We start from the raw sequence: 8,931 nt of genomic DNA, 5'->3' as shown, positions 1-8,931 counted from the left end.
AGCCCCCACGGAGCCCTGAGAGCCGCGGGGGGGGGGGGGGGGGGGGGCAGGGGGCAGGGCTGGAAGTGGGCAGAGGGAGAAACCCAAACTCCGGGACCTGAGCTCAAAGTGCTTTTCCTTACACCGTCAACACACTGAGTGCCAAAAAGTCAGCAAATTCACCTAACCCAAAGCAGACGGGAGGGCAGGAGAGGCACCACCACACCGCCGAGCACGATGTGCTGGGCTCTGGGACCCCGCAGGGAGGGCCAGGCAATGTCCCAAAGCTCTGCCCGTCACCCCCAGCCCCACCGCAGTGCTGTCAGCCTGCTCCCTCCGGCTCTGGCTTGGCTGGGACCTGGATGTGAGCCCCTGCAGAGGATGAGGGCTCCAATCCCACCATTTCCAGCCCACATTCAGACTTTCGCAGGGTCCCCAAAGCTGTAGCTGCCCGTCTACATCAAGGGCCCTGGGAGTCCCAGAAAGCCCTGGAACCCCCAAGTCATAGCAGGGGGCTCTGCCCCCCCCAGTATCCACCAGGAAAATGCTCTGGGGAACCGTCTGGCTCCCAGCAGAGACAGGAGGAGGGAAAGGAGAAGCCCCGCAGCCGGGAACACGCTGTGCCCGTCTGCAGGAGCGTGCACGTTGGGAGCTGCGCTGGTGCGTCGGGGGACGAGGCCGTCGGGGGACGAGACCATCGGGTGGCTTTGGCCCCGAAGGTGCAGGAGCAGCCTGGGGCTGGGAGTGGGGGGCCAGGAGGGCAGCGCAGCACCTCGGCAGCCAAGGGCCGGGGGCAGCAGGGCTGGGGGTCAGGGGTGTCTCCAGATGGAGCAGGAAACCTCAGTGCGTGCCTGGGAGGCGGCTGGCGGATGCGTGCGCCATGGCTCTGCGGAGTCTCTCCGCAGGCTCGCAGCACGCTGAGCACAGCTATGGAAGGGAGGACTGAAACCCCCCCGAGAAGCCCCGTCCCAGCTCCAGCCCGGAGCCCACGCCTGGCCGAGCACCTTCCCCGACCCTGCCTGGTGCTGCTCCCACGTGCTTGGGGCTGCACGGCCGCGGGAGGCGAAGGCAGCACCTCTGCACCCATCCCGGCCGCTGCGAGCCTGCAGCCAGGTCAGGCTCCCGGGCTCGCTGGGACCCAGCACCTTGGCACCTTCCCGGTGCCAGCCCTGCTCAGGGCGGCTCCGAGGGGCTCAGCACCCGGCCGCGGGGGCCTCCCCGGCTCTGCAGGGTGCAGGGATCAGGGGACTGGGTGACTGCCCCCACTCCATTCCACTCTGGGACATACCTAGCAGGTCCCCCATCCCAAACTCTCATCACAAGGATTTGGGCTTAGACCTGGTGCCCCCTGGGCTGCCCAAGCCAAAGGCTCGGTGGAGGAGCCGTGCTGAGCACCCGGGGCTCTGCCCACCTGCCCACGACCCCGACCCGGCCTGGGAACAGCCTGGCTCGGGCTCTGGGAAGGTCCCCTCATCTCTTTCAAGTGGGCTAGTGAGCTTTGACTTGGTCTTTGCACAGCTTCATGGCATCGCATGATAATAATGTTCTGTCACAGTGGGTGACCTGGACCTTGTCCTATTTCCACACATTTGGAGGCACCTGGCTAATGAAGTGGATATTGTTTTCTGGTCCATCTCTCTCACCCTATTGCTCTTCCCCCTTCCTCCACGCCCAGCTCCTCCGAGCGGTGTCAGGAGCCTTATTGCAATCGGCCCGTTCCCATCGTTGTCCGGCACAGCTCATTAACTCCTCTCAGCAGAAGATCGTGGTCATTACGGCTCGGGGGGCCGGCGGGCGCCCCGTGGGGCTGGGAGCACATAGTTTCCCAGCCAGGGGAAGGCACCGGCCCGGTGTGAGCATCAGCCCGAGCTCTCACGTGGAGGTGACCGGGGCTGGGAACAGAGGACAGCTCTCCCCGCTGCAGCCTGGCTCCGTGGCCACCTCTACGCCGTCCTGCACACAATTTTTTCAAGCTGGCCACACCGCTCAGCGCCCGTGAGCCCAGCGAGCCCCCTGAAACCACCCGCTCTGCAGCCAGCCTGTGTGCCACAGGAGGGTCAGGGTGGCCTGGGGGGGCCGGCAGCCTCGCCACCCGCTCCCCCAACGTCTGCAGCACCACCGAGGCTCCCGGGCTGGAGCCTGAAGCCCCACGGGGTCGGGCGTGGGCAGGGCTGTGGCACAGGGGACTTTGCTCCCGGCACCCTGTGACCACGTCTCACGGCCAGGCGGGGGGACCGGCCGTGCCATGCTGGGGGCCCCCCGGCACAGCCCCGCGCCCACCCTCACCCACACACCCTGGGGACGTGGGAGCTGTGCCCCCGGGGCCGTCCTCGGTCCCCAGCGCCGCCGGGCGGGGATTTCTCCCGTGCCGCCACGACGGGCGAGCCGGGCGCAGCGCCGTGACTCACGGGGCGCCGGGGGAATTCTGCCATGGACGCGCTTACGCATTTTGTATATGCCTCTCATTTTTTTCTTACTGTTTCATTTAACGCCTGAGCGCGTGCAGACACACCGCCTCTGACCTCGTGGGCAGTGGGCAAAAGAGTTCCCACCAAAACAAGGCCATTAAGTCCCCTCGCTGATATTTTTTCTCCTCTGCCCCCACTTGCGCCGAGATTTTCGCATTCCCTGCCTGCCTCCGCCTCCCCCACAGCGAGGGTGACGTAATGTTTTGTAGCCTTCTCCCATCCCCACCTTTATTAAATATGACCCGCGTTTGATCCCCGCGCAGCGGCGAGGGGAAGCTGTGGTTTCGGGAGGGCTCAGACATGAAAGGCAGAGCTGTGCGCCCTGCCCGGCGCTGGGCAGCGCGGCCGCCAGCGCTCGCTCCCGCCCCGTTGGCCGGTGGAGAGGTGCGGAGGTGGTGGCAGCCACCGGGACGGTGGCACAGGCACCGCTGCCACCCTCCAAGGGGCACCCAGGGCTGCGGGCGCTTTGGGTTGAGAGGTAAATTCGCTCATTCCCCATCCTCTCCTTCCCAGGTGGACGACAAAGCCACCCGTGTGCTCCTGCTTCCCTTTTGGGAAGGGTGCTCAGCCGGAGGGGTCTGGTGTGTGCCCAGCTCCGCACCGAGCCCTACCTGATGTCCTCGTCCCCCTCCCTGTCCCCTGTCACAGCCCGGCCGCCAGCTGCGTGCTCGTGGTCCCCAGGACAGAGCAAACCCTGACGCCACCGAGCCCGATGAGGGGAGCGGAGGTGGCCGAGGGGGCGCTGAGCCAGGCACCAGGTCAAGCGCGCAGAAACGATCCTGGTGCCACCCACGCACGCCCCACTCTGAGCAGGGTCAGGGACCTGCCACCAACCCTCCGCTGGCTGGGTTCGGCTTCCACCACGGCCTTGCCTCTCCCAAGGGGAGCAGCGGGGCAGGACCGAGGGCTGGGGGACCGCTGCAGGCTGCTCCCTGCCCCGCTGCCCTCGGCCTTTCGGCAGGGCGTTGGCGCTGGAGCTTCAAGGACAGGGTGGGCAAGACCCCGGGGTGCACCCATGGTGGGGGGGGGGACATCCCCTCCATCCCCCAGCCCCACAGCCCTGAGCTGGAAGCCGTGCAGGTGCTTCGCAGTGGGGACCCCGCCTGCCACCGTGGAGGGGTGGCGAGGCACGAGCCGGGGACGCGGTGACAGGAGGGCCACGGCCGCCTGTGTGAGCCCGCGGGCACGGGGAGGTGCCGGAGGGGTGGGCAGGGGGACAGCCGGCAGCAGCGTTTGTCTGCACTCCGATAATTAATGCTTCTCCCTTACACTTTGCAAATAACTCGCGACTCTCTTTGTCTAGTGATAAATGGGCCCCTTTGAAGTTCTCCTTTCTCAAAAGCAAAGCAAAGAAACACTTTCATAATCCAGCTTCGCCCCCCTGTCCTTCGCAGGGGCTTTGGTGCTCTCAGGGGGGCACAGCGGCGCTGCCGGCCCCTCGCAGGCAGCCGCCCCCCCCCCGGCACTGCTCGGCATCCCCCTGTACTGCACCGCGCTCGCAGCCCGGCCACGTGTCCCCTGCCCTCTCCTGGGGTCCCCGGGGCTGGGACCCCCCCCTTTTTGGAGCCCCGGGGCTTCCCACAGCCTCCCCAAGGCTTGAGCTGGAGGTGGGCGCCGCAGCTGAGCACCCCCCGGGGGAGCGGGGACCCTCGGTGGCACGGGTGGGTGCGAACGTGACCGAGCACCCATCCCAAACTACGCTCGTGTCCCCTGCAGCTCCCAGCCCACACTCGGGTTATGCTTCACTGGTACAGCAAAACAAGTTCTGCTGGGCTATAAAAAGACATTGAAACCGGGGCGAGCTAGGAGAGCTCGGAGCAGTGCAAATGAAATCAGTGCCAGAGCCCTTGCATATTGTCACCGGGCTTACGTGTCACAGCAAACAATGCTATCTCCCGAGGAATCGCGGCACAAAGAACACCACAACAGCGGCCCAAACCCCAAACATGGGGGTCACGAGGCTGAGCCCATGTACGAGAGGCCCCCCAAGAGGAGCCCCGGCCCCGAGCGTGGCCGAGCGGCCCCGTGGTGCGCGGCACAGCCCGGCCTCGGCGCAGTCCCACCGTCACGGCAGGGTCCCAAGACCCCGTGCTGGGCAGGGAGGCATCCTTGCTTCCCAAAGCGCTGTCTCCCCACGCGGGGCACACATTTTGAACATGCCATTCTGCTTTATTGAGCAGCCCCTCGTCCGCTGACTTTTTATTAATTTTAAGACAAAGAGGAGGTAAGCGAGCTGGAACCAGCGCGGGAGGAGGGGTTGTTTGCTGGGAAAACAAAAGCAACCGCGCGCCGTGCCTCCGCCGGGGGATGCTGGAGGAGCACCGAGGGCCCCCCCAGCCCGAGCCCCAGTACCTGGGTGCCCCCCCCAGCTGCTCCGTCCCCATGTCACCAGCCCCTTGGTACACGCTGGTGGTGCCCCTTTGGGCGGGCAGGGGCCCTGGGCTGAGGATGAGCGTGGCCGCAATGGAAAAAGGAAAATAAACCCCAGCGGCCCGTGGGCAGCGCGGTGAAGCGCAGGTGGGGCTTCGCAAGGCAAGCAAACCCCTTCGGACACTTGCCCACAGGACACTGCGGACACTTCGGACACTTCGGCAGGCCTCCAAGCGGGGCCCCAGCCCGGCCACGTGCTGAGCCCACCTGAGACACTTTTCTCCCCAGGACGGGGGCGGCCCCGGGTCCCGGCCCCCAGCGGGGTCCGTGCCGGGCCGTGGGGGAAGAGGGGAGGACAAAAATCAAAAGAAAATTGCAGCGGTCAATGGCGCGGAACCGCGGCGGCCTCGGCGGCTGCAGCGTGACTTTGATTCCCCTATCATAACCCCGAATTAAAAATTCAAGCAATTACTTGCATGGCTTCCCTCCGATTAGGCTGGGCCTCGCGTTCATTAATGCGGGCGCACAGAGAAAAGCCATTAGGGCCGGCGGAGGGGAATGTTTCTCTGAGAACAGTTCCGCTTCAGGAAGAAGCCCGGCGAAAGCCGAATTTCACACATTTCAGAGGCCGCCCAAGCAAGGCCGGCCCCGCGGGGTCCCTGAAAGCCGCCTTTGTCCGCGGGCCCGGGGCTGGGGCTCGGAGCTGGGAGGGTCCGGAGCGCACCGGGGCAGGTGGCGAGCGATGGCTCCGTCCTGGGGCCGATGGCAGTGGCCTCCTGGTGCCTGGCATCGCCGCCAGGCCTGGTGCTGACCCCTGAGTCACCGCGGCGTTTCCGGCAGCACCGTGCCGGGCTCCCCGCAGAGTTTACCCAGCCCGACCCCGCCGGGCGCGCGGCACCGGGCGGCCGCACACGGCACCGGGGCAGCGGCTGTGGAGTGAAGCTTCTCATGTGAGCCTGTCCCCGGTCTCATGCGGCCCGGGCCAATGCTCAAGCAAGATGCGGCAAGTTTCCCACCCAGCGAGCCTGTTTTTATGAGGAAATTTCACATTTCGCATAGTTTTCTCCCCCCCACACACTTGCAGTGCAAACGTTTCTCCTGCTCCCAAGGGAGCCGGCGGCGGGGAGCGGGCACCGGGCTCCTTGGTTGCTCCATCTCCCGGCCCCCCGTGGCCTCTCCGTGTCTCCCCCGGCGCCTCTGCCCCCACAGAACCCCCACCTGGCACAGACGCCGTGCCAGCGCACCCGGCGTGCCGCCGGGCCATCGCGGAAATCTGTGGGACTGAAAAAATGCCAGCGCGTCTAGACTGAAATACCAGTCTGGGCTCCCGGGGAGCTGCAGGACCCCCCAGGGCAGCGAGGGCTCCCGGCGTGCAGGGGCGGCACAGGGAGACGTGGCCTCGGCTCCTCGGGGATCTCCAAGCCCCCTGTCCCAGCCAGCCCCCACCCGGCGCTGCCCGTGCCCGGGGTCCCGGCTGCCTCGGGGTCTCCTGCTGCTGGGGGCCATCCATCAGCGGCGACCCCGGGGCCGCCCCGAGGAGGACTGACAGAGGTTGCAGCGGGGCAGAGAGGGAGAGGTTGGAAAAACAGACAGGATAAAAATCACCGAATTAGCGGGTCCCGGGGAGGGACGGCCTGCGAGATAGCACGGAGCCATTTTTTACAGGAGAGACAGCGGGCGTGAACCGAGGATCAGCCTCTTCCCTCTGACCCCGCCACTGGAAGTCACCCCCGCCTGCGGTGCGCGCCGTGCCGTTACCACAGCCCCAGTGCCCCGCGGTGCTTGGCGCTGCTGCTGAGACCCCCCCACCCTGGCACCCTGGCCCAACGGAGGGGACAAGAGCCCCCCTTCCCCTTGCCGGGAGAGGAGCAGCGAGGCCACGGGCGGCCCTCCTGCTCTCAGGCCAAGGAGGTTCGCGGAGCGCCCGCGTTCCCCAGGGGCATCCCGGTGGCACCCCGCGGCGGGTGCCTTCCTGCCGCCCCGTGCTTGTGATCCCCGGGGCCCCGGTGATAAGGATCTGCCCCACCCCGGGGTTTTACACGGGGAGAAGAAAGGTTCCGTTTATTACGCGGGGGAAAACGCCTGCGCCCTCGCAGCGGCCCCGCTTGGATCGCGGCGTGCCCAGCGTGGGCCCCAGCAGGAAGCTCCGGGGGGGGGGGGGGGGGGCACGGGGCAAGCAGCACCCACACCCCGCGCACCCTGCAGGGGACCCCGCACCCCGCGCACCCTACGAAGGGGGCCCCCCCCCGCACAACCACGGGCCCAGTAAGGGGGAACCCCGCACCCCCCGCACCCCACCACACCCCGCAAGGGGGACCCCCAGGCGTCCCCGTGCCCCTGAAGGGGGGACCCCCACGCCCCTCATGCACCCCGCGGGCTGCCCCCGGCTCCTGCCCGTGCTCCCCCCCCCCCAGGCTGCTGCCCGGGGCCGCGCTGCTCGTGCCCGTGGCGCCACCTCGCGGCCCGGGGGGGCCCCATCGCGGCCGCCCCCCGGCTTGTGGGAGCGCGGGGGCTGAGGCAGCCGCCAGGGATCCGCGTTGGGTGCTGGGGGCCGCAGCCCGGCTCCGGGGGGGAGGGGGGGGGGGCCCGGCCACGCTTCGTCCCCCTGCTCCTGGCTCTGCCCAGCACCGGGCACTGCCTGCGGGGCCCTTGGGAGGGGGCAGCGATGGCCCCCAGGCACTGCGGCCCCCACCACCCCCCCTGGGCACCCCCCGGGACCAGCCCCAGGCGCGATGGCACACGCAGGGTGCCCCCCGCCAGCACCCACCCAGCGCAGCCCCTCCGCCGCCCGTGGTGCCGGACCACCGCCACTTGCACCCCCGAGGGGCTTGCTACGTTCTGAGGCGGTCACAAGGCAGTCACCGGGGGGGGAAGAAAAAAAATTCTGACTTGGAAGTGAAGGTGGAGCAGGGCACAGACCTCACGGCTGCTCCACACGCAGCCCAGGCCGCCCGCACGGGGCTCGGTGTGCCACGGGAGCAGGACCACCGCCGGCCTGGTCCCACCACGAGGTGCCCGCTGCCACGCGGGGCCGTGCAACCTCTGGGGGGGGAAGCTGCGTATTTACTTACCAGGTAACACAATTTAAAAAAAAAAAATGAAATAAAAAAAATAAAGGGGAGGGGGAGCTTTACAGCCTGAGCCGCAAGCCGAGCTTTGAACTCGCTGGGTCGCTGCTCCTGGAGCACGGCGAGGAGAGCTCCTCGTGCTGGGAGAGCCCACGGGGCTCAGCCCCGGGAGGTCTCCCCGTGGCGGGGCCGGGCGCTGGAGCCCCTTTGTTCTCCCCCCAGCCCGTGACCCCGCGCGGAAGAGCGGCGGATTGTCTTTCAAACAGAGCCGATGTGGCGCTTGAATGTCCCTTGCCACCTTGGCTGTAAATCATGCTGCATGTGATAAGGTAATTGCCTTCTCCTTGAAACTATTCATAGGAAAACATATAAAGCGCCTGGCTTGTAAACACAACAATAAAGAGGCAGGACAATAAATCCTTGGCCAGGGCGGGGAAGGTGCTGCCTCTTGCCGGCACCGAGCACCTCGTGCTCTGCCAGGCCCTGGTCGAGGACCGACAGGGAGCAGGCACCACAGGGCGAGCGGTGCCCTCACCACAGCACCAAAAGACACGAAAGGACACACCGAGCCACCACTGACCTCTGACTGCAGCGGGATCCAGCAGGAGAAACCACCCAGCTCTGCTCCAGCACCCTCAGGGCTGCACATGGGTCCCACCAGCAGCCAAGGACAGCCCGAGGGGCTGAGGCCAGGCACAGCTGAGCCCTGTAATCAACCCCTATAAAGGGACCCGTGCCCCTGCCCAGCCCACACAGCAGCTTTTTAGCCGTTACCCACAGAAATTAGACCCAAATCCTTGCAGCTGCTCCGCCCTCCCATAGCAGGTGCCTCCCCAGCTCCCGCTGGAAGGCTCTTTGTATGTGCAGGGAGGATGCTCCAGCTCTTGCTTTGCCCCTGCTGCCCGCACAGGGCTGCTTATGGCATCTGAGACGTGGGCTTGTGCTCTGAGGTCTTTCAGGATGCAGACAAACTTCACAGTTTTTAATAAAAAACAAAGCTCTAGGGCTCCCACCCAACCTTGGCAAGAAATCCAGCCACCATCCTG

Source organism: Anser brachyrhynchus, assembly GCF_964034855.1.
Source record: "Anser brachyrhynchus genome assembly, chromosome: 20".
Lineage (NCBI taxonomy): Eukaryota > Metazoa > Chordata > Aves > Anseriformes > Anatidae > Anser > Anser brachyrhynchus.
The sequence above is the reverse complement of the archived record's forward strand: the minus strand, read 5'-3'. Positions refer to the sequence as shown.